Source organism: Natrix helvetica (genome assembly GCF_964273705.1).
Source record: "Natrix helvetica genome assembly, chromosome: 3".
Taxonomy (NCBI): domain Eukaryota; kingdom Metazoa; phylum Chordata; class Lepidosauria; order Squamata; family Natricidae; genus Natrix; species Natrix helvetica.
Window position 1 is genome coordinate 145,159,263 of NC_138549.1, and position 26,537 is coordinate 145,185,799.

Here is a 26,537-nt window from a genome sequence, read left to right on the forward strand (position 1 = left end):
GTTATATGCTCTAGATTTTCCAGTTTCTCCTCAATTCTCTCTGATACTTCTAATAATTTTTGAATTTCAAACATTATCTCTTGCAATGTTAAAGTTCACTTTAAAAAGCTTTGTGCAAATTCCATCCATAAAATAGCACTTAAAAAGAAAGATAACACACTGTCCAATGCAATCCAATGTAGCTTAATTTCACCGCTTATTTCTTCTGTTCTCAAATTTAATTTAGCTTTAAGGTTTTTTTCGGGCAATCTCTTTTAAAACAGTTAAATTTCCTCACCAGCTGTACACACTTTCTCTTTCCATTTCCTTCCGTTCCGGAGCTGTCCCAACTTCATCAGCTTGTGGTTGCGCTTTTGTCGCCAACTAGAATAACTTCTCTTGGATCAATCAGGGACTTTGTGGGGTCCCTGAGATTAGCAAGATGTATTCTTCCCAATCACCATCTCTGCAGGATGTTTAGGTCCATACGGACTGTCCAGCGGCAAAAGTATCGATTGCGATCTGTCGCGACGTCGGCTCCTCCCTCCTCTCTAGGAAGGGCTTCTTAACTACAAATAGAGATTCTACAAGTACCTGCTAATGTTCATCAGTACAGGCTATTGACCTAAGAAGCATGTTCTAAATAATGTCACATATATTCTGAAGGCAACCTGAACTTCTAATCTATCTTGGCTAGTGATGCAGTCATGGGTTATTTTGCTTATAACATTTTATGAATCTGAAGAACTAGCTGTTAATTAACATGATGCAAATTATCTTTCCTAGTGATGTAGGATTTCATTTTCTACAACAATCAACAAATCATATGCCAAGAAAAAGTATAAAGAACTCAATTTTCAGAAAGAACGTTACCCATCGCCACTAGCTCAAACAAAAAAAGACTGGCTTAAAAAAAGAAAAACTTAGCTCCTTTCTGAAAAGCAGATTATTACAAAATATAATAATTAGAAGGAATATTTGAGATCAGTAAGTCCAATTCTCTGCCTAGTACATGAGCCCACTATTAAAATTACCAGAAGATGGTCATGGAGAATCCATTTAAACACCTCTGATGAGTAGAATCTACTACTGTTGACCAGTTTTTACTATCAGAAAGTAGGGAGAGAAACCATTCTTGAGAGAACAACTCCACAACTTGGGAGCAAACTAAATTTCACTCTCTAATGCATCTAATAAACAGGTTTGGGAAGTGACAGTATGTTTAAAAGTACCTCCTGTAAGTTGATCTTACTATCCAGATGACTTCCAATTACAATGTATAGATTGCTACTTAGACCTTTAATAGTTAAACCAGCATCTTAAAAATATGGTAAAAGCCCAAATAGAAGCAGTCTCTAACTAGGTAAGTTAGAGACAAACTACTTTGTTTAATTTGGAGGAGTATGTGTTCCAAGCCACTGCAGTATATGAAGTGTGGTTTATGTGATTGAATATTGTGAGTGAATGCAGCCATTATGGCTTTTAAAACAAACCAGGTCTTAAGAATATATGGAGACTGCAAACAATCAAGTTATACATCTAGAGTCACTAAGAGACTTAGTTAGGCAAAACTGCAATGAAATCACTATCTCAAGTTATTTACTATTCACAGAAACTAGATATTAAATTCTCAACAGTTTCGCATCCAGGATGTTTTGCCAGAAGATGTACTGTTACTTGTTTGTTGTAATCTAAAAGTTTAAGCCAGAGGACAGAAAAAAAGGCTAGATTCACCTTCTTTTATGCAGTAAGCTACAACTGCAGATATCATACACCATTACTAATCCCAATTTACAGTTATGGTTAGATTCAGTAGTTAATATCACTAAGCCAAAACCTAACAAGCCACATTGTTGCTTATAACAATGTATAAACTATACCAGTAGATCAGGGGTGTCCAAACTTGGGAACTTTAAGACTTGTGGACAGCCATGCTGGCTGGGGAATTCTGGGAGTTGAAGTCCACAAGTCTTAAAGTTCCCAGGTTTGGACACCCCTGCAGTAGATAGAAAGAAATATAAAAATGCTTACACAGAAGAATAATTTTAGATTTTTCACTATCCCACTCTTATGGTTTATATTTATAATAAGATGACCAGTGAAATTTACATAAACAGCATGTAGCTGACATCTACAGCTAGTCCTTGACTTACAACCACAATTGGGGATAGAATTTCAGTCACTAAGCATTGCAGCCATTAAGTATGATTGGACCCAATTTTATGAGCCTTTTTAATGTAAACTTAAGTGACTCCCTGTGATCATAAAGTTAATCACATTAAGTAAATCTGGCTTCCCCAATTGACTTTGCTTGTCATTGGAAGCTGGCTAGGTCAGTCACAAATTGCAATCATGTGACAAGACACCACAACCATCATAAATATGAGCAGCTGTCAAGCACCTGAATTGCAAGCACATGACAACAGGAATGCTGTAACTATCATTACCTTTGAAGATGGATCATAAATCACTTTTGAATCATAATTAAACACTCAAAGTTAAATGAACAAACAGAAATTAAGGTCTACCTTTATTCATAGTTTTTTAACAGGTTGAGAAGAAAGTATTTAAAACAACCCAGGATAGGACAAATGTCTGTTTTGATTTGATATATAAATTGGGATTTGAGCATATCCAGAAATTTGCGTAGTATATTAAATTCTATAGTCCTCCCTTCTGTGCATATTACAAAAATCTGTAACTGATATACAAGTAAGGATCGTAAAATCTATTCCTCCTATTTCTCCTGAAAGCAGAAAATAATTCCCTCTTGATTTTCTTGCTCCTCCGTGGTATTTTGCATCTGGATTGACTGTACAATTTCCAAAGATAACAGATAACATAATAACAGAGTTGGAAGGAACCTTGTAGGCCATCTAATCCAACTCTCTACCCAAGCAGGAGACCCTACTCCATTTCTGACAGATGGCAGTCCAGTCTCTTCTTAAAAGCTTCCAGTGGTGAAGCGTCCACAACTTCTGAAGACAAGTTGTTCCATTGGAGTTCCAGATTTCCCACTGATTTCCTTATAGGAGTTCCTCTGACCTCCACTCACTGATTTTTGCAGCCCTAACCCAACAGGACAGACAAAAACAACCTCTTTATGAAGCCTGCTTTGTAATCAGAAATGGCTGTCTGCTCTGGCCACAAAAAGAAACACTCAATGGGTTGCCAGCAAAGCTCTCATATTCATTAACGCCTTTTTGGCTGGTGTTATGCTGAGCAGAGATACTGTTCATTTATGCTTTCACACATAATGCTAACAGTGGACATTCTATTATGGCTGTACACACTTTTTTCAAATTTCCACATGAGGGTGAAAAAATGTTGCTGCTTTGAAAGCCATATTAATATTATGGATTGGGTTCCTTGGGCAAAGCAGTAGCATCTTTTTTTTTCAGGCTCACATATTGGTCTGAATTGTATAAATTTAATATCAAAGGATTGCAACTGCAAGCCCAAAAAAGGTCCAATTTTGCAAAGGTCCAAAAATCATTTAGGAAATAGTCAAAACCCTTTTGTATATTTCAACCATCAAAAGATATGCTGAGCAAGTTATGCAAATAGGGGAATTAGGAGCAGAATAAAAAATGATAACAATGTGTAACAAATATCTGTAATCCACTGTTCTTAAAGCATCAAGGAAGCTGAATGGGGGGTGGGGAATGCAGCATAGGACAAATTCAACTTTTGTTCCCTCAAAAGCATTCCTTCGAAAAGGAAGGTGACATGTTTGGTTCATAAGTAATTTTCTGATATTCTATGTTATTCCCTGGCATGAAAGTTAGAATATTTTGTTCAGCTGTGCAAAGTAATAGTCAGTTGCTATTGCTATATTGCTTTCTATGAAATTGCAGAGATAGTGTTGAGTAAAGGAAGAAGGAAGGTCTACCCAGCAATATTCCAGCAGGACAGGAAGCCGTAGTCCAGCCAGAACATGGCAAAACAGACTGTCTCTAAGACAGGAAAGAAGTAAGATAAGATAAACTCTCCCCTTATTTATTCAGCCTATATACTGAATATAAATTAAGAGAGGCTGGAAAAAGATTAGCATGGCTTTAAAACTGGAAAAAGAAACATCAACATCTATTCTGATAGCTGAGAATGCAGATGTTCTGCAAACTCGGCTACAGATAATCCTCTATTAACCCTATTATTGGGACTGAGAAATCCATTGCTAAGTTACAAAGTTATAAAGCAAACGAATCAAGAGCTAGATTGACTTAAGATGCCAGTTTCAGTTGTGCTCACTAAGTGCAATATCACATGACCATGACTGCCTGCCATCTTTCCCATTCACTTTGCTTGTTTGCTTGAAAACCAGCAGTGAAGATCATAGATGGCCATCATGTGACACAGGACATATCATAAACATGCACTGGTTACCAAGCGTCCAAGTTGCAAGTGTGTGGCCGTGGATACACTGCAATGCCCACTATAGTACTTTGTGGACTGGCCATAAGTCTCAATGTTCTGTGCCATTATAATTTCAAACAATCACTGAACATGTAATGAAAGTCAAGCACAGTAAAAAAAAAAAAGGAGTAAGATTTAAATATAAAGAAGACAAAATTGGGGACAACGGGTGTAGCAACCAGACTTAGGCTTGATAGTGAAGATACTGAAGAGATTGATAGCTTCTGCCGTTCAGGCCAACTTTAAAAACCAGCAGTCAAGAAAGACTAGTACTTGTCAGAGTAGCAGTGATTGGGAAAAAATCAATCAATCAGAATAGAGCTGAAAGGAACCTTGGAGGTCTTCTAGTCCAGGGATCTCCAATCGTGGCAACTTTAAGCCTTGTGGACTTCAACTCCCAGAATTCCTCAGCCAGCAAAGCTCCCAGAATTCTGGGTGTTGAAGTCCACAAGGCTTAAAGTTGCAAAGGTTGGAGACCCCTGTTCTAGTTCACCCCCCTGCTCAAGCAGAAGACCCCATACTATTCCAGACAAGTGGCTGTCCATTCTCTTCTTAAAAACCCCCAGTGATGAAGCACCCAGAACTTCTGAAGGCAAACTGTTCCACTGGCTGTCCTCACTGTTAGGAAGTTTCTCCTTAATTCCAGGTTGCTCCTCTACTTGATTAATTTCCATCCATTGTTTCTTGTCTTGCCTTCTGGTGCTTTGGAAAATAAGTTGACCACCCTCTTCTTTATGATAGCCCCTGAAATACTGCTATCATGTCTCCCTTAGTCCTTCTTTTCTCTAGACTAGCCAAACTCAAATCCTGCAACTGTTTTTAATCTATTTTAGTCTCCAGGTCTTTTTCCAAAATCTCAACATTTTTTGGGGTAATGGGGTGACCAAAACTGGATGCAGCATTCCAGGTGTGGTCTTACTAAGGGTTTATAAAGTGGTTACTAATACTTCACATGATCTTGATTCTATGCCTCTGTTTATATAAACAAGGATTGTTTTGGAGCTGTGATAGTGTAGTGGTTAGAATGTAGTACTGTAGGCTACTTCTACTGACTGCTGGGTGCCAGCAGTTCAATCCTCACCGGGTTGACTCAGCCTTCCATCCTTCCAAGATGTTTCTTCCTGTAACATTCCATTGAAAGGAAATTAGACATTGAAGAAATAGAATAGAAAAAGGACTGGTGCTTTTGAAATTTGCCATTGGACTCTTGAGAATACTATACATAAAACAAACAAATGAATTATCATATTTTTTGCACAATAAGATGCTTCGGCGCATAAGATGCATCCAGCTATTGGGGAAGAAAACAAGAAAAAAAAATCTGCCTCTGTCTCCCAGCATCCATCAGCATTCATCTAGCTAGTGTCCTTGAAGAAAACAGCAAACAGCCTGGTCAGCACATTATTGCAGCCTGATTTAGCAAGAGCAGTTGATGGGTGGTTGGATCAGCTGTTAGAATACCAATGATCAGTTGTTCCAGGCTGAAGGGATCGCTATCACCTATCACCACCTCCGCATGTCTCACACCCCGTTTTCAGCCTGTTCTAGGTGGCGGGGATCGCTGCTGCCACTGCCACCACTGCCATTGCTGCCGCTGATTACCACCGCCGATTGCCACCGCCACCAATCAGAGATGATGACTGGAGATGCCAATCAGCGGCAGCAATCCCCACCACCTGAAACGGGCAAAAAAACGGGACATGCAAAGGCCAAAAATGGAGTGCACAGAGGCTGAAAATGGGGCAAACAGAGACCGAAAATAGCTGAAGGGTGGGGGGCCGGTGGGTGGGCAGGGCATTGGCAACATTCACTCTATAAGATACACAGACATTTCCACCCATTTTCATGGGGGGGGGGTGCATCTTATAGACAGAAACATAATGTGTACAGCAAACCAATCCAAGTTCAATAAGTTTGTCTGACTGGAAGTATCCAATTCCAGATGACTTCAATTTGCTGATGCCTAAAACCCAAGAGATTTTCAGCTCTTCCTTAGCAGCCTGTTAAGACTATCCAACCTGAAGGATATTCATTTCCCTTAAACCTCACCTCTGAATAGAGCAGCTTAAGTAAGAGCAGGATTTTACTGAATCTAATTTTCCATCCTTATGCTTTCCCCAAAGTCCTACAAGAATTTGTTTCTGTAGAAGTTTATTTTCTGAGATTTTGTGTCGGTACTCTTGTTTTAGATGCAACATTTATTATTGCATATGGAGTGCATTAAATAATTAACATGTGTTTACATTGTTAAATGTGTTTACATGTTAAATTATGCAGGCTCCTCCTTTTCCTCACAGAACTGTTAATGTTTTTTTTCCTCAGTGCTATCTACCCCAACTAAAAAAATACCACTACATTTATATATTTCCCCTGTTCCTGTTCTTGTTCTTTTTAATATCAGGATCGAGTAATCTTTTGATGACCAAGAGAAAAATGATACTGGGGAAGAGTGCATATCAAGAACCACATGAACGCAACAAAAAAATGAAATGGATAGTGACACAAGCCTGAGTAAAGCTGGAACTTTTTTTTTCTGGGTTTATGGAGAGGAGAAATTGCTGGACTGCTTTATTTTCTAAACTACATTAAGCTCTAATTTGGCACTTACATTTCAGTTTCATTTATTTTCCCCAAATGGCAGAAAACTGTGACACCAGTTTAGTTTGATAATGTTCTAGAGGGTACTTTAAAAAAAGGAGGAGGCTGGTATATGAAGCCCCAGGGCTACAAGTAGACTGTTTTAACTGGAAATTGAATTTGGGACTTTCCATGTAGAAAAATGCTGTATCACTGCAGAATATTTTTAACAGATCTGGTCAATCTGACAAGCTGAAAAGATGAAAAGCCCACCATGGCTGATTCATACACATTGAAATAAGCCAGCATTTTAAAAAAAAATAAAAAATGGGTTGCAGTTTTCAGGAAGGTCAAAACTCAATTGATGGAGAAACAGTTCCAGTAACTGCCTCCACACAAATGCTGAGCAGATTTAACAATTAAACCCCAGATCTGTGTGTGTGTGTGTGTGTGTGTCTTCTATTTATTTCATCTTTTAACACGTTTAGTTTGCCTTTGAAAGGAGAAGTAATTATTGCATGAAAAGTTCTGATCATTTGAAGTGGCATTTGCTTGAAGAGGGACTTATCATGAAGGAGGAAGAAAAAGGGAAGGGAAAGGAGATGCTAAGAGAGAACGGCAAAAGCAATTTGGAGACTGCCAATGCTTTGCAAGCAGTAGAAGCTTGAGGGATGCTCATTTAAGGTACAAAAATACTTTTGTCCTTTTTGTTCCTGACTTTAGTGGAACAAGAGTGCCTGCCTTCAAAATTGTGCTCAAATTTCAGGAATTATATAAACATTAGCAAGATCACTCTTCCCGTTAAAAATTGGATTGCTTTGGTTCTGTCTACTTGCAATGAACTCATAGAGTAGCTGAAAGGTTCTATCATGTTTTATTTGATAGATTAAAATTTATTTTTTAAGAAGCAGTAACATATTTCTTACCCACCATGAGGATCAACCGTTGAGCCATAATACTGATACTAAATTATCCTGATATTTTTTCTTCACAAAATTGTTTAATGCTTGTGATGGTACACAAAATCATGGTACGCAAAAAAAAACCACATTTATTCATGTCATGGGCTTCTATCACAAGGGTGACATCAATTAAAATCTTTCTCAAAATCTGCATTCTAAATGCAGTGCAATCTTGAAAATGGAGAAAGGCTGAGGAAATCAAACAAGAAAATCAAAATTAAAGATGTAAATGGAAGATGCATACTTTGCTCGTTAGTCTTTAAGTTAGAACAGCATAACAATTACATAGCCAATGACAATAGACTGCGGAAGTTATGGTCTAAATCAGGGGTGTCAAACTGGTGGCCTGCAGGCCAATTGCATCATGCGTAGGCCACACCCACCCCAGCTTCGTGAATGGGAAAAACATCACGAAGTGTCACATGACAGCAATGTGACATGGCGAGTTTGACGCCCGTGGTTTAAATTATCAGGAAGACCAGCGGTGAAATCCTCTGAAGTCTGCTATCAGTTCGGTGAGTCTGCTACCGAGCACACCCATACGCGCCTAAGGAATTTTGAAGCCTTCCGAGTCTGCAAAGGTAAGTAGAACAGTGAGAGGGGGAATCCACTGTGCCACGTGATTTAGATTAGCTAGAAAGCAAGAAATCCAGATGATTCTAGTAAATATAAATCACGCGTCACAGCTGAACATTCCCCAGCTGATCTTCAGAAATACTGGTTCACCCGAACCGGTAGCATTTTTTACTACCAGTTTGGGCAAACTGGTCTGAACTGATAGCATTTTACCGCTAAGGAAGACACCTATCCATGATGTACAAGGAAACATAATAAAACTGCAGTAATTATGCAATAAGATATGCAAGACTAAACTGATGTTTAGAATTTATGATATGGGAATTCTGACATTGTTTTATAAAATGTCAGCTTTCCACCCACAACTGGAAATACTTTTTTAAAAAAGCTTCATGTGCTCTTCAGACATAAATTCTTACTTGGATTGTTTGCTGGCTTACATTCCCTGGTGCTATCTGAATCCGGCTACTTTTTCTGATGCAAGGCAGACTCACTTTTCTATTTTTCTAAAAGGAAAAAAAGCAGAAAGAAAAAGGAAATACATAGGCTTCTTAGGGGAATTCTTTTGTTAATAAATTACAAGGGTGTGGAGGGAAGATGGCATAAGTCACATCAGACTTAATAAGGCAGACAAAACATTTTTTTAAAAAACCTGGAAAAAACGGACATCTTAAAATTTGCATTACTCTAATTACCATACGGAGATAAAGCTGGGACCAACAATGATGCTAAACTATCCACCAACCCACAGCTTTCTGCATTACCTTGAAAGTTGCCAATTTGCAAGACTATATAAAAAAACACAACAAAGAGAAATTTTGCTCTCATGAATATTTTGCAGGATCAAAGCAGACAAACCCTGTATTTTACTCTGCTTTTGGGGTAGAAGAAATCAGGTTTTTTCTCTATAATTTCAGGGTGTCCAAACCTTGTCTGAAAGGGACAGACAGAAGGCCAACGAAGCTGGAGGGAAGACATAAAAAAATGGAAACAAAGAGAAACATTCAAGGCAGTACAGAAGATAATCACCAACTGCTCAACAAGGCAATGAGATTAGCACTGGATAACTGATGGTGCAATTAAGATCAGCTTGGTCTAGTAGTTAAAGCACAGGCTAGTCCCACCTTAGCTATGAAAGATGGCTTGGTGACCTTGAGCCGGTCACTCTCAGTCCAATCCACCTCATGGAGTTGTGAAAATAGGAGAAAGGTATGTTGAATATGTTTACGACCTTGAGTTATTTGTAAAAATAAAAGGAGGTTATAAATAAGCAAAAGAAGCTTGAAGAAATGTTGTGCTCTGAGGATGTGGAAAAACTGGACAGGTGGAGAACAGAAATATCAAGGTCAATGACGCTTAGTAGGTTGGTAGGAATAGGAAGACTGGGCTGGTTGTCGAATAGCTCTAATTATAAACTCAGCATCCAGAGGGACAAAGACCTCAAAGCTGAGTCAGGCACTCCCAATGACTTGGCAATCTACTAGTCTCATCACAAACAAGCTGCCTGAGAAGGAATTTACAGTATTCTGTCAGATGCCATTTTTTTTTCTTGGATCAGAGCTTTGATTGCTGTCTGGAATCAAAAGGCTCAGGGGAAATGAATATTCCTAAAGCAGAAAAGGGTTATCCTTTTTTCCCCCAGTATATTAACCTCTGTCAAACTGGGGAAAATCATTTAAAAAGTTTTCATGGTTAGCTTTGCAAGGGTTGAATGGGTCATGTTCCAGTTTAGCTGGGCACCTAAAACATGAGAAATGAAAATATTACACTGGGCAGTAGCAGTCCATAAGACATGTATCATTCCTGGTTTCCCTTAATCCCAACAATCTCCTGAGCAATCTTGTCCAATCAGTTGCCCTCCATTTGTAATTTGACCCCTAAAATTCCCAAACATTAAATTCTAGGCTTAATATTCTGTAAAGCACCAGGATAGAAGCTATTCTAAGTAATAAATAGTAACATATAAACTACAATGGCTGGATTTATACAACATACAACATCACAAATTAATGTAGGTTGCAGTTTAATCCAGTGAAGAAATGAACCTTAAGTGTTTTCAACCCTTAAAGTTTGTAGCCACATATTCCAACGAATTATTTATTAATTCTCCTTTTAAAAAAAATCCATTCAAACTTCAAAGACCACTGAAGGTCTCAACCATTCAGATGGTGTGCTGCTGATTTACTAATTCCCAGATGCTCTTGCTTATTGCGTATTTTATTCCTGCTGTCTTCTAAATACTCACCAGAATCCTGGCTAACTTGCTTGACCTATTTGTTTCTTGATTGCTCAACTAGGAACAGTGGAATTGTATTCATCTGATATCTATGGAGATTCTCAGTCATCCAGGTCACGCTTATCCCAAAGGCAACTGGTTAAAGAAACTTTAAAGAAACTTTTTGGATGAGAAGCAAAATGTCTTCGCTTCTCATCCAAAAGAAGAGAAAAACCAGAAAGTCCAGTTGCCTCTTGAAAAAGCACCTTTGGGATGTTCATTTGATAGTTGCTTGGAATATTAGTATTGGCTTCATTATCCAGAGCATCACTCAGCAACTGAATGGCACATTTGCACTGGGCTCCATACCGAACACCATTTTAAACCAACCTACCTCAACTTCTTCCAGACTTGTTGGCATCCCAGTTGCCAGATGTTCCAGCCAACATACTGGGAATTCTGACAGTTATAGTTGCAACATATCTGAAGGATCATGGGGGAAATTACTGGAGAACTATAGCTCTCAGGCAGAACCCCACCATTTGGTGCTCTAGCATCATGTACTCTTTGGCATTTAGCAAATGATTCTGCCTAAGTTTTCCATCTGGAAAGGGAGATAATAGAGCTGCTAGGAGGGAAAACATAGCTGGCAAAGAATTTGCAAATTCACATAAAAATTGTTCCATAAAAAAATGAGAATTTAACACTACTTATCATTCTAAACCACACACATCATGTGCTTCCAAAAGGCCCCCAGAATTGCTTTGTACAGAGACAATATATTTGCCTTAGCAAAATCTCCTAGTAAACAATCTCTATGTGCTATCCACAGCAGGCTGGCAAAGCCATATGCCATACCAAGCTGAGCTGAAAATGAAGTATTTGCTTGGGTGCCATTAAAGTAAGATAGGCATGGTCCAACATGATATTTGAAGTTCAGCTCTTATTAGCTGCCACATACTTGAATATATGTGTGTCAGATAATAGCACTGACATTGGTCAGCTGTAGCTAACCTTTCAAGTATTCCATGCATTATTTCACACTGAATTGAACTGGCTTCTCTCCAAGGGAATTCTGAAATCTCTCAGCAAAGAAATCTGAATTATCTCTGCTGAACCTCAACATGTTCTGAAATACTTGTGACAATGAAACCCCTCCAATTTTGCTGTTGAATGGTTTTCTTAAATGATAACTGCTATCAATGAAGAACCATAGGTGAAAAGAATTGGGTTCATAATTAAGCATCTAAAGATCTAACCTTGATAAAAAGGTTATTTACATCTCTCTTCTTGTCCCCTAGCTATGTCAAAATGGTTGCTCAATAATTTTATTGTGCTCTTAAATCTTTACAGGCTCTGCTAGAGTCCATCATTTAGACTTCCTATGACAATCAGCCATGCTTTTCAATGATTAGGAAGCTTTGTAACAAAGACAGAATCTTCATTGTGGCCTACAACAGGGCTGTCAAACTTGCAGCCTGCGGGACGGATGCTTCACACACTGGTCATGCCCGGTTTAATAAAGGGGGGTGGAATCCTGATATGTCATGTGACAACACCATGACAACACGAGTTTGACACCCCAGCCTACAACATATTTCAATATCAAAATTCTTCACAGGAATATTGCCTAAAGTAGAATTAGTTTATATTTAAAGCTCTGTTTGAAACATCTCTAAAGCCCAGCTTCAATCAACCAACCCAAGGCTGCCTAGTGCATCACTGCCATACCCGAATAGGTAGCACTGGAGTCAGCAACCCATGGGTCTGGAGCTGCATGTGGCTCTTTCATCCCTCTATTGCAGCTCCCTGTCACTGGTTGGCACCACAATTTCAAGAGAACCTTTCAGTTGGGGAGGAAGCACAGCACGCCAGGAGACTCTATGCCAAGGAGTGCATTTTCCAGTCAGCTCCACAATTGATAGGGCTTTCAATTAGGACAAGTAGAGGAAAATGCTAGGAGACTGTATGGTGGAAGAACTGGATTTCGGTCAGCTCCACAATTGAACGGGGGCTTCCGGTTAGGACCTTTGTGGCTCCTACTGTTTTTTTTATTTTCTGTGGGAAACGGGTCCAAATGGTTCTTTGAGTGTTTAAAGTTGCTGAGCCCTGAGATAGCATAAGACTCACTTTAACAGGAAGTGCCTAAAACGTCAAACTCCTGAGCTTGCTGCTCTATTCTTTTCTTTGACTTTGGTAAATATACTGTTATTTCAGAGTTTTGTAACTTTTCTACTGCACAGCAAAAAAAAAAGTTTTGTATTTCTATGAATCGAAATAAGGAATCTTTTTGCACTGTAGTATATACTGAATTCATATTTTCTCAACCATTTACAAAACCAGTAGGTAGGTATAATTTCAAACTATCAACTATTCTAGTTCAATCTTCTCTACTTGAGATGTCCAAGGACTTACAGCTGCCCAAATTACTTGTCCTGATTTGCAGTCTCAACACAAATGGATGCAGTCAAGTTAAAGGAGGTTGATAGAATGAATATTGTATTCTGTTCTCCAGCCCTTCTTTCTTCGTAATAAATACAAATCCACAAGTCCAATCAACTATTTGAGGCAACAGAGCTGCTTTTGAGATGCAAATTTTAGCACACGCATCATCAGACTGCACAGTCCTTTGCAATGTTTGAACAGGTCGTCTTCAACTTACGACCACAATGAAGCCCAAAATTTATGTTAAGTGAGAAATTTGTTAGGATTAGGATTGGGATTGGGTTAATTGGGATTTGCCCAATTTTACAACTGTTTTTGCCACATTTCTTAAGTGAATCTCTGCAGATGTTAAATTAGTAACGCAGCTGTTAACTGAATCTGATTTCCCCACTGGCTTTGCTTATCAGAAAGTTGCAAAAGGATCTCACATGACTCCAGCACTCTGCAACCGTCATAAATTTAAGTCAGTTGTCAAGTAACCAAATGGAAGTCATGTGACTATGGGGATGCTACAATGGTCATAAGTGTGAAAAATGTTCATGTCACTTTTTTCAGTGTGGCTGTAACTGAACAGTCACTAAGCGAACTGTTGTAGGTCAAGGACAACCTTAATTTCCCTTTTTAGGGGCAATGTGTTATTGGAGTGGGACTCAATCCCCATGTAAGGTATCCTCAGACCAACAAAACAATATAACATTTATAATGCAATATAATGGCTTGATATCTCTTGTCTTTCTGATAACCATTTAAATTGGGCAGTTCTGTAATTCCCTTGGTATGTATGTTGAAAGAGCAGCACTGCTGATTTCATTCCCAATACTGCATGATCTTCTTGATTCTGTCCTCAAAAGAGAAGTTTCTGTCCTCTTGACATCTACACCTTGCAGATCTCTAAAGTTCTGGCTCACATTGGACTCTGTGTACATAAGCTTCCACATGCAACGCATGTACACCAACGGCAGATGTGGGAAAGCTGTGAAATGCAGAATTAGCAGTTCTGTCTCATGCACCTTCAAGTACAGAAGTAACAGCACCCAAGGAAGGGAATACAGCTCCTTGTTAGCATTTCTGTTCAATTCTTTTACTTGTTTATGCCAGGCAAAACCACATAATTTGAGGCCAGGCCAGTCAAAGGCAGCCAACTAACTGTGTTTGATGGTATGCAATGGAATGGATAAATCTTATTTATGCTGCCGTTCTAGATCTGTGAAAATGTGGTTGTCAAAGTCCCTAATAATAATTCATAGAAGGTAGCTAGGATGGTATCTGTAGTATGGCAAGAGAAACACTTCATGCTACGTATACATTGTAAAAAGCTGACTTTTCTTCAATAAGAAGCATTACTTGAGATTCTAAAATAGTAGTTACAGGCCTTTGTCCTAGGTGGGTTTAAATTAAACAGGTTTTAAATTTGTAAGTAATTAAATAGAAAAAAGTTTAATGTTAGTTATGAGACTCCAGGTAGTCCTCAACTTATGACCACAATTGGGGCCAGAATTTCCATGTTAAGCAAGGCCGTTATTAAGAGAGTCGCAGCCAATTTTATGATCTTTTTTTCATGTGGTTGCTAAGCGAATCACTGCAGTTGTTAAGTGATTCACACATTTAGCAAGTCCAACTCCCTTCATTGATTTGCTGATCAGAAGCCAGCCAGGAAGATCACAAATGGCAATCATATGACCCTGGGATGCTCCAACTATTGCAAGTACATTCCAGTTGTCACCTGCCAAAATTTTGACATTTGGCTATGGTAGGGGTGTCAAACTCGCAGCGTCACATTGTTGTCATGTGATCTATCCCGGATTTTTTTCCCCTTCGCTAAATTGGGGGTGGGGGTGGCCAGCATGTGCCGCATCCAGTGGGCCGAGAGTTTGACGCCCCTGGACTATGGGGATGCTGCAATCATTATGAGGACGGGTTGAAAGTCATTTTTTTCAGAGTCATTATAACTTCAAAAGATCACTAAATGAATGGTTGTAACTTGAGGGCTCCTGTATTCTGTACTGTATCTCAGAGGTGTCAAACTCACAGCCCTTGGGCTGCATGTGTCACACTCTGGCCACACCTATGCCCAGTTTAGCAATGGGGAAAAATTCACGATACATCATGTGACAACTCTATGACAATGCGAGTTTGACACCCCTGCTGTATCTTCATGAATGGAACTGCAAATGAAACTACATAACTGAAGAGTTCTGCCTGAGTCACCATATTATTATTGTTGCTATTATTATCACCACTGCTGCTATTTCATAAGTCCTGTTCTTCAAAATGTAAAACCCTAAGTAGTTTATCTTAGGCATCCTGAAGCAAAACCTCTGGTTTCTGGCACGTGCATGCGCACCGGCCACCTAGCCTTCCGGTTACTGGTGCACATGTACACATGACAATCAGCTGGCCAACATGCATGCCCACACCAGAAAACATTCCAGTTTCCAGCACTGCTGCAAGCACGAAAGCCAGCTGATCATCGTGCATGCATGCACGCCAAAAACCAGGAAGAGGAATGGGCGATGCTGCATGTGCCTGGTGACATGGCTCCACATGCCACTTTGGGCACGCATGCCATAGGTTCTCCATCATGGATCTATGCTGACAGCAAATGTTGAAAAATTCTGTCTTCTCCAAAAGGAAGAACAACAAAAGATGGCCAGGCGGGCGGGTAGAGGGAGAGAGAGGGGGAGAGGGGGGAGGAAGGGAGGGAGAGGGAGGGAGAGGGAGAGAATACACCCACATTCGCAAGTCCATTGTACACTAAAAATTGATATCTAGAGGGGTGAAAGAAAGAGTCTGCAATTGTTCCAGACACAGGGGTCCTAGCAACTGTCTCTTCCTCCCTTCTCCCCTTTCATCTTTCTGCTCAGGGTTAATGTTTCTAGCGACACAGGTGGCTCAGAACATTCCCCAGGTGTGCAACAGCTTTGGCAGACAGCTCAATTCTCCTAATCAAGCCAATGATATGCCTGCTCTTGATCCTCCTTTCTGATACTATGTCAATATATACTGGAAATACAAAAAGATAGACTGAGTATTATAAAACCCAATAGAAGATACCATTCTCACAGTTATGTGATAATCCATTACAGAGGATATTAAGTATCAGAGCGCTGGCTTAATCCTGGGTAAATTTATTTTTATCTCTACCTTTCACCTAGTTTCTACTTACCCGTATCCCTCTTTTTTGAAACTGACCAGCATCTGATTTATATCCCTACCCTATAGGCACAAGATACTATATTTTCATAGGATCCACAAGAGATTTTAAACAAAGACAAAGGTAGATATGGATTCTATATTGATACTAATATAACAATCAACAATTATATGAAATCAAGATATGCTCTCATGTTTCCAGAGTCCAGACCCATTTAACTGAGGAAATACAAGAAAGGGTGGAACTACATAGACCAGGGGTGTCCAAACTTGGGAACTTTAAGACTTGTGGACTTCAACTCCCAGAATTCCCCAGCCAGCTTGGGTTTGGACACCCCTGACATAGACTGATATATAAATCTACCAGATTATTATTTTTAAAGAGCAAAATCACCCTTAAAAAGGGTAGAGATTTGTGTCTTGCTTTACTAATATGCTATATTCAGCAACTACTGAAAAGAAGAGACTCGGCAACACTAAAGGAAAGCAATACAGTATCTTTGAAAGAATACTAAGCAGAGGCTAAAATTAGGCACACTGAGAGAGGCAGACAAACCTCACTCACTCCTTTGAGTTGGATAGTTTATTTTTGAAAGCCTGTATCATCCATTATTCTCCAAGCTATTGAAAATGAACTGTTCTGGCTTTGCAGAATTGCTTTATAACATGCCCAGAATCACTCTTAAGTATGTGAACAAAGTTTATGATACATCTCTTTGCAGGTGCAATGCCCACTTACTACTTCAATGAGCCATCATGAAATTAGAGGAATATACTATAATTCAGCCCTCCTCATCTCATTACCTCTGCCTCTCATACCTACCAGTGGTGGGATTCAAAATTTTTTACTACCGGTTCTGTGGGTGTGGCTTGGTGGCATGGCTTAGCGGGCAGGACAGGGGAAGGATACTGTAAAATCTCCATTCCCTACCCACTCCAGGGGAAGGTTACTGGAAAATCCCCATTCCCTTCCAATCCTCTGGGACTCAGGAGGTAGAGAATAGATGGGGGCGGGGCCAGTCAAAGGTGGTATTTACCTAGTCTCTGAACCACTCAAAATTTCCGCTAATGGTTCTCCAAAACTGGTCAGAACCTGCTGAATACCACCTCTGATACATACCCCCTCTAAGGAGTGCCAAACTACAGTTTTCTACCTAGTCCAGATGAAATAACTGCAATGGAATTCTGGCAAAACTTTTCCTAGGATCTTTTAACTCAGCAAATGTTACCAGTGTGTTCTGTTCTATTTTCTTACAAGCTTCTGAGCATTTCTGAAGTCTAAATTGGCTTTTATTTTTACATAGTTCAAATTTGTATGCAGCCCAAGAGCAAAGTACCTGGGAATCAGATTTTTGCTTACTCTTTTATAATGAAATTATAACTGCCTAGTATTTCAAGAACATTTAGTCAAATCAGTTCTCTTTCCACTATTCTTTATAACTCATATTCTCTTTACAGTTGGAAAAAATGTAACTGAGAAGAAAAACCACATTTTATATCACTAATACTGGTACAATTGAAGCCCACTAAATGGTTGCACTGACTAAAAGTTTAGACTTATTCACCCCTTGTTATTTTAGTCTTTTAAAACTGCTAGTAAAGTTAAACCAATTCCAGCAGAGATAGTGGGTCAATCATTAGTAACTGAGTTTAAACATGCTTGGGAATAAATTTATGTCCATCATATGATATAAATTTTAAAAAATAAGTTAAAAAACAAAAGATGGACCACCAGGACGTTTTCTGCTATCAGTTTTCTATGTTTCTAAATTAACTGTTTTTAATTGGTTTTTGCAGTTGAATGTTCTGGTTGTTAGTTGTGTTTTAATCGTGTAGCCTACCCAAAATCACATGAAAGTAAGATGGGCAGCCATTTAAATTCAAATTTAAAAAAACAATTTCTCAGAGGAAAAAAAATGTTTGCTTAAAACAGGTGTAGGAAGTTAGGACTTCTCCTAGAAGACTGAAATATTCTAGGAAATATTTAAAAGGCAGAATACACAGATGGACATTTCTTCCAAAAAGGTGTGTGTTTGTGTGTGTGTGCGTGCGTGCGTGTGCGTAAATACTCACATACCAATTTAAGCTTTACAAATCTTATTAAATTTCTTGTCAGGCCTGGAAGCCATCTTTTGCGTTGGGCCTTCTGGCCCACCACATTTACTGCTGTGAGAAAATGGGAGGGGGGATTATATGGTGTATGGGAATGACCATTGGCTTACCTGAAGGGTCCTTTTCTGTACACCGCGGGAGAGTCCAAGCAATGGGTTAATTCAGTCTGCTTGCCCTTAGGACTGAGGAACTATTTTTCCTTAAGCCACACCTCCTCCTGGTGTGCTCAATCCCCCAGAATTCTTAGAAGGAGTCAGTTCGTGCGGACGGAGCGAAGCGTCCAAGATGATGTACTGTTGACACGAGGAACCCGAATCCCGGCCTTGAGAGCCAGGGTGGGTTGGACTCTCCCGCGGTGTACAGAAAAGGACCCTTCAGGTAAGCCAATGGTCATTTTCCTGTACACCGCTTGGAGAGTCCAAGCAATGGGACATACCAAAGTTATTGTCCATCTGGGCGGGCAGAAGAAGGCTCCCGGGATTCGGTCTCTGACACAACCGCCTGGAGCACACGCCTGCCGAAGGACGCCTCAGCCGAGGCGAAAATGTCCAATTTATAGTGTCGCACAAATGGAGAAGGAGAGGACCACGTAGCGGCCCTGCAGATGTCCAGGATCGAGGCCTGGGTGGCCCAGGCCGCTGAGGTAGCAGCACTTCGTGTGGAGTGTGCAGTGATGCCGCGCGGAACGGCCTTGGATTGACTTTCATAGGCAGTTGCAATACAAGCGCGAAGCCACCTGCCAATTGTGGAGGAAGTGACCTTCTTCCCTAGGGAACCGGGCTGGAAGGAGAGGAAAAGAGCCTCTGACTTCCTGAATTCCGCAGTATGAGCGATGTAGACTTTCAGGGCTCTCCTGACATCAAGATTGTGCCAGGATCGCTCTCTGGAATGCGACGGATGAGGACAAAAATTTGGCAACACAATGTCTTGCGCTCTATGGAACCATGAGTTTACTTTGGGGGTAAAGGTCGGGTCCAGCCTCAAAATGACCCTGTCAGGGTGGATGACGCACAGATCCTGGCGAACAGAAAGAGCCGCCAGCTCCGAAATCCGGCGAGCTGACGTGATGGCAATCAAGAAGGCCGTCTTCAGCGTCAGGAATCGAAGAGAAGTAGTGCGTAGAGGCTCGAATGGAGGGCCAGATAGGGCCCGCAGGACCACGGACAGCTGCCAAGTAGGGTAGCGATGAACGGTGGGAGGGCGAAGGTTAGAGGCGCCCTTGAGGAAAAGACGCACCTTCGGAATTTTGCTGAGAGGCAAAAGGTGGTCGCCCGACCAGACAGTAGACAAAGCCGCCACTTGGCGTCGAAGGGTGTTCGGGGCCAGGCCCTTGTTGAGTCCCGCTTGAAGGAAGTCAAGCACTCTGGGAACAGGCGCGGTCGTCGGCTCGATGAGCAGCTCCTCACACCACTTGGCGCAGGCGGCCCAGGACGCATCATAAATCCTAGTGGTTGAAGGGCGTCTCGCCGCCTGAATGGTGCTCACTACCTCCTCCGACAGGCCTTGGCCTTTCAGTTGGTCCCCCTCAAGTGCCAGACGGCCAACTGGAGCCACTGGGGCTCTGGGTGAATCACGGCCCCCTGGCTGAGGGAGATCTGGTCCGGAGGAATGCGCCACGGAGGAGACACCGACAGGTGGACAAGGTCGGCGAACCACGACCTGCGGGGCCAATGCGGGGCCACGAGAAGGACCTCTGCTCCCTCTGCGATGACTTTGGAGATGAATTGAGGAAGGAGAGGCAGGGGAGGGAAGGCATACAGTAGCTCGCGGGGCCACTTGCAACGCAGTGCGTCTGTCCCCTCCGCCCCCGGGGTGAAGAACCGGGAGTAGAAGCGGTCGAGCTGCTTGTTGTCCCTGGACGCAAACAGGTCTACGGCCGGAGTCCCGAATCTGTCGGACATCTGGTGGAACAGGCGAGGGTCCAGTTTCCACTCCGCAGGATCTATGGTCGTCCTGCTCAGCCAGTCGGCCTGTGTGTTGTCCACTCCGGAGATATGGTCGGAGCGAAGGGATTCCAGATGGCGCTCCGCCCAGCGTCCCAGGGACTCCGCCTCTCTCATCAGTGCTCTGGATCTGGTGCCGCCCTGGCGGTTGATGTGGGCCTTGGTGGCCACATTGTCCGTCATCAGAAGCACATGTTGACGATGGATGGACCGGCTGAAATGACGCAGGGCCAGGCGAGCAGCTCTCAGTTCCAGCAGGTTGATGCTGTAGCTGGTTTCCACTTGGGACCACTTGCCCTGAACAACCAGGGACCCCATGTGGGCTCCCCAGCCGGAGAGGCTGGCATCTGTGGTGATGATCAACCTCTCAGGCTCCTTGAATAGGTGGCCCTTGAGGATGGCCGGAGACACCCACCAGCGGAGGGACCTCTTTACGTCCGGCGTAACTCGAATCGGCCTGGTAGAGTTGCTCCTGGATGCCCTCTGGTGCGGCAGCAGCAGCCACTGAAGAGCCCTGGAATGCAGGCGGGCCCACGGCACTATGGAAATGCAGGAGATCATTTTTCCCAGCAGCTGCGACAGAAGGACCACTGGAGCCTGCCTCAAGCTCAACACCTTGTGGGTCATGGACCTTAGACCGGCCAATCTGTCTCGGGAGAGGAAAACCCTGCACGAGTTGGTATCTATCACCGCCCCCAGGTGTACAAGTCTGTTTGTTGGAGTGAGATGGCTCTTCTCTATGTTTAGAGTGAAGCCATGATTTCTGAGGGATCTCATAGTGGTTTGGAGATCCCGTAGGGCCTGCTGCCTGGACGACGACTGGATAAGAATGTCGTCCAGGTAGCACTGGAGCCTTATGGGCCTGCGTCTTAGCTGGGCCGCCACTACCGCCAGCACTTTGGTAAACGTCCGAGGAGCGGACGAGAGGCCGAATGGAAGAGCTTTGTACTGGAAGTGGCGACCCGCATAATAGAAGCGCAGGAACTTCCTGTGCTGAGGACGGATGGGGATGTGGAGGTATGCCTCTTTGAGATCTATAGATGTGAGTAGATCTCCCTGTCGAATCCCCGCCAGAATGGTCTGCAGAGACTGCATCTTGAACCTCCGGTAGGCGATATGCCTGTTGAGGTTTTTGAGGTCCAAGATGGCTCTCCACCCCCCCCGAGTTCTTTGGCACCAGGAAGAGGATGGAGTAAAAACCCCTCCCCTCTTCGCCCTGGGGAACTGGTTCCACGGCCCTGATGTCTAGGAGATGATTGACTTCCTGGTCCATACGCTCCCTCTTTTGGGGGCAGGATGGGACAGGGCACCGGATGAAGGTCCGGGGGGGAGGGACAGGAACTCCAGAGATAGACCTTCCCTGACTGTCTACAGAACCCAAGCATCCTCGGTGTTCTGGGCCCAATGGGAGGCAAACAACTGGAGGCGACCCCCGATGGGCGCCAAGCCCGGACAGTCACTTAGACTTACGGAACGGCCTACTGGAGGCCCCACCGCGATTATACTTGCGGAAGCCGAACTGCTGCCTGCCTCTGTCCCGAAAGGACGCCCTGTCCTGGGATCTGTCGCCCTGCTGGCCGAAGGACCTATTGGAGGGAGAGAAGGAAGAGGCAGAGGTAGAAGGCTCGGAGGCACGAAAGGACTGCCTCCTAGAATAGGGAGCGGCCTTACGTTCCTGCTTTTTGTTTAGAGAAGGTAGGATCTTCCTCTTGTCCTTGGACTCGATGAGGAGAGGATCCAGGGACTCGCCAAATAATTTGGACCCCTTAAAGGGGGCGGAAGCCAGTTTCCACTTGTTTTTCTGGTCCGCTTGCCAATGCCGGAGCCAGATCAGCCGACGAGAAGTTATATTAGAGCCGAGCGCCCTGGAGGCAAATTTAGTGGCATTAAGGGATGCATCAGCGGCATACTGGGAGGCCGCGATTATTTTTGACACGTCCTGGTGGAGACGGACTTCTCCCGCCGGGAGCTTGGTTAGGAGCTCGCGCAGCCAAATCACAGAGGCCCTATTAAAAAAGGAGGCGGATGAAGAGGCCCTGATGGCCCAGGCAGCCGCCAGGTGGGTTTTGTGGCACGCCTTTTCCGCCTTCTTGTCCTCCGCCTTAAGGCCTTCCAGGAGGTCGGCCGGTAGGGAGGAGTTGGAGGTGAGCGCAGCGATGGGCGGGTCGACCGTGGGCAGGGCCAGAAGGTCCTCCAGCACTGGCTCCATAGTATAAAGCTTCCTATCTACCCCACTGGGAGAGGACTGCGTGGCTGGCTGAGCCCACTGGCGCTGGATTAGGTCGAGAAACAGCCCCGGGACCGGAACCAGCTCTTGCTGGGGCGCTGGGACATCAAACATGACCGCATTGGGATTAGCCGGAGTGGCATCCGCCGCCGGCGCGGTCGGTTTGGGCTTGATCCCCACCCTGGTGGCAGCCTTGACCTTGTGCAGGACAGATTTGAAAAGGCTGGGCTTGAACAGACCCGCAAAGGCGGGCGCTTCAGGGGGAAGGTCCTCGTCGTCCGAGAGACCTAGCACCTCCGGGTCAGGGTCCTCAATGGCAGAGGCCTCGCTGACCACCGAGGATTCCAGGGAAGGATGGCGAGCACGCTTGCTTGGAGGGGGAGCTGCCTGATCGGTTTTGGGACCCTTAGGGGCCACTGCAGTGGGACTCTTAAATTTCATGGCCTCCGTGATGCCCTTGGCAATGGCACGGGCCATCAGTTCCTGCATGCGGGGCGATAACTCCTCAGAGTCAGAATCAGGATCCAACCCCTCCTCTAGGGGGGGTGAAGCCTCACCCTGCATATCGTCTATGCTAGCATCCCCAGGGGGAGGGGCCTGCTCACAGGCCCAAGAGGGCGCCGGGGAGGCCGGCTCTGCAAATGACCTATTTGGGGATAGGTCCTGGGACTCCACCTCCTCGGCGAGGACCATCTGGAGCTCTTCCCGGGAGGGAGGGATTCCTGAGAGGGACTGTTCCCTGTCTGCCTGGCGTCTGGCCTTCTCAAATTGCTTGTCAAGGGCCCGCTGGCGCCTTTCAGCATCCTTGGCCTCAGCCACAGAAGGGGGCCTGGAACGCTGTTTCCCAGAGCTACCCCCACCACTCTTGCCCGCTCCCCCACTCCCCGATGAGGAGGAACCCTTGCTAGGGGCCTGCGAGAGGCTCGGCCTAGTATCTTGGGAATCGGGGGGACTGGGCAGATCCATAGTCAATGACCACACAAGATGGAGCAAGGCTATGATAAGGCAGAAGGATAGAGATAGACTGGATTGCTGCAATGGGAAACAAAACGAAAGGATTCGTTAAAATTGCCATATGCACAGTAATTAAATCAATACGTAAGACATCATCCCATGCTTAATACCAGTCGGAGGCCCAGGGGTAGGATTGGAGCCTGCACCGAAGTGCAAGGCTCTGCAGGAGAAGCAGGGAGGAGAATGACTATCAAAACTTGGCCTGCGCTTACTTAAGGCCTCCTCCCTGAGCCGGTATGATGACCGTTGGAATGGCACAGGAACCAGCGCCGCTCGCAAAAATAGACAAAAAAACGAAGGTGGCGATCCTAGCCCGAGAAACCCTTGCTAGGCCCTGCCACCTCCAGCGGCCTCCTGACAACGAGGCTGATGCAAAATGGCGGCCATGGCTGGGCGCGCTATTTTCGCGCCTAAAATGGCCGCCTCAACAGCGTGGGGCTAAGGGAGAGCGAGGAGCGAACGCGCCTCGAATGGCGACGATCGCCCACTCCTCCCTGCGGTCGAGGTCTTCTAGCAGGCCGGGAACGAAAAATACTTCGTCTAAAACAACAAACGGGGGGCCTGGGAACGTAGGGACCTCGCCGCTGCAGCCGCGCCGTTTTAACAACAAGCGGCAGGCCTCCGAAGCCGTCCCATGAGGATCGGCTGAGGGGCACCCCCCACCACCTTCCAGCTTACCTCCTGGCCTTCAAATGCAATTTCAACTGGAGAGAGTCGCAGAATTGAAGAGAGAAACGTCTCACAAGGTTGGGGAAATGTTAGGAAATAGAATTTAAACGCAATAGAGAGTCCAAGCCAAAAAAAGGATTAATTTAGCTCAGAGCTCTAACTAATTACGTCCAAACGGGCTGACTGAGGAAGAATTCTGGGGGATTGAGCACACCAGGAGGAGGTGTGGCTTAAGGAAAAATAGTTCCTCAGTCCTAAGGGCAAGCAGACTGAATTAACCCATTGCTTGGACTCTCCAAGCGGTGTACAGGAAAAATATATGGTCAAAATAACATTCTTTTTTCAGAGAATCAAGGCTATCTTGCCCTGCACCTGGAAGGACATGACTACAAGGCATCTGCAGTTGGAATGATGCCTGATTGGGCCATGTGATGGACATGTGGGTGCTGGGAAGGGACTTGGACTTTCATTTGAGTGGGGAAAACCTGGAGCCTTTCAGATTCAGGTTTTCCCAGATGTGCCAATATGACATCTCCAATAAAATGGAACTTTGAGGAACTTCAAGCCTCGGAGTCTTCTTTCGTTGGGGGTGTTACCTGGAACCCTGACATTTCTTCAAACTGATCAAACTAGTAATAATTCCTCACCACTAGCCTTTTTCAATCTGTAATTGTTGTAAGCCAACTTGAGTGTTCATGGAAACAGACAAGTAGATGTGAGTCTAATAATATAAATAAATGTTGGACTTTTACTTATTTAATTTATTTAGACATTATTTTATTTAATTAGAGATTCCTGTAATGCAATGAGTCAGAAATGGATTTGAGTTAGTAATGGTTTCAGGGATTGTTCCAGAGTTTCAACAATAAACTAGCTAAGATTTTATACCCATATTTTACTGAATAAACTACATTTGGCTGAATTCACACATTTGAAATACAGGCTATTCCAAATCTCAAAAGAAGCAAGTCAGATGGCTCATACTCTGAATGTAGTGTCTGAGGCACCAGGGATCAGAATATTCATGTGAACACTTCACATATACTTACTTCTGATTTTATTAATATATTTTTTCATTGTTTATTGTACACAGATGTTAGTGGTCTTTAAGTGGGAATGGGATTTAATTTAATTTCACTGGAACTTATTGGTTTATTGTCTAGAATGAAATTTATTGTGCAAACTGATAATTTCTGACAGTAAGTAATATTTTGATGGGGACTAATGAAATTGTCCCTATTGAGGCTGCTGTTTAAAAAAAGGTAGGCTGCCTATTACATTTGCAGAGAAAAAAACATGGTGCTCTTTTATCCTAAGAATAAAGCCTAAAATCTATTTTGCATTTAGCCCAGGAACAAAGGAATGCATAATGCATTTTTTTTTCAAATGTAGAAATAGCTACAGGAAGAGAAATTATAATTAGTAGGATTACAAAAGACAGGGATACGGTATAGTAATTGCTATCTCAGCAAAAAAAAAAAAAACTTTTTCTGAATCAGCTTTTTGGCAGCCTCTCTCATGCTCCAATACAACAGCAGCTTCAGAGAGCTCATCTTCATTAGGGAGAAAAGAGTTCAACATATGCATTATCCATACTATTTCATTTTTTAAATGTGTATATTAAATAGATGGCAACATTTGAGGTCATATCTAGTTCAGCATTTGCAAAATTGCATTTCTTATTAAAGAAAAAACAGCTATGCTGATCCATTAAATCCAAAATCCACTGCTGGGAAATAACCTTTATAAAGATCTACTATCTGTTATTCTCAGAGTTGTAATAGATTGAGATAACCTATAAATCTCATAAAAGACCAAACTAACTCATTGGAACAAAAATCATGCAAGATTTTGGGTTTACCTGCAAAGCAGGTAAATATATATATATATATGTGTGTGTGTGTGTGTGTGTGTGTGTGTGTGTGTGTGTGTGTGTGTGTTTGTGTTACAACCCCTGGTATGACCAAATATGGGAGGGAGCTCATTCCTCCCTCTTTCTGTCCTTTCGGCTCATCACAGAAAACCATCCAGGCAGAAACCCATATTGTTATTTTTAATGTTGCCTTTTTATATTTGTGTTGTATTTGTGCTGATAAAATAAAGGGAGACTAGTATAGATCCATTTCAAGCTATTTAGCTCTCATCAGCTAGCCATACCCTTACTGGGATCCCATATATATATATATATATATATAGCAAATGTGGGGAAGAGTGTTTAAAGTTCAAGTGTTCAGAGTTAGGAAATGCAG

The 26,537-nt window shown here is 43.0% G+C and overlaps 1 protein-coding gene across 10 annotated transcripts in view; it reads right to left on the reverse strand.

Annotated features, from left to right (window-relative positions):
* Positions 1-26,537, reverse strand: part of EPB41L1 (erythrocyte membrane protein band 4.1 like 1) — a 212,276-nt gene that overhangs the window by 114,942 nt on the left and 70,797 nt on the right. For 2 of the 10 annotated variants that reach the window (XM_081947588.1, XM_081947586.1), the window contains exon 3: positions 8,930-9,016. The exons of the other annotated variants lie outside the window; for them this stretch is intronic. The gene's annotated coding sequence lies outside the window, so the exon portion shown is untranslated. The remainder of the gene's footprint in view (positions 1-8,929; positions 9,017-26,537) is intronic. 10 annotated transcript variants of the gene reach the window in all.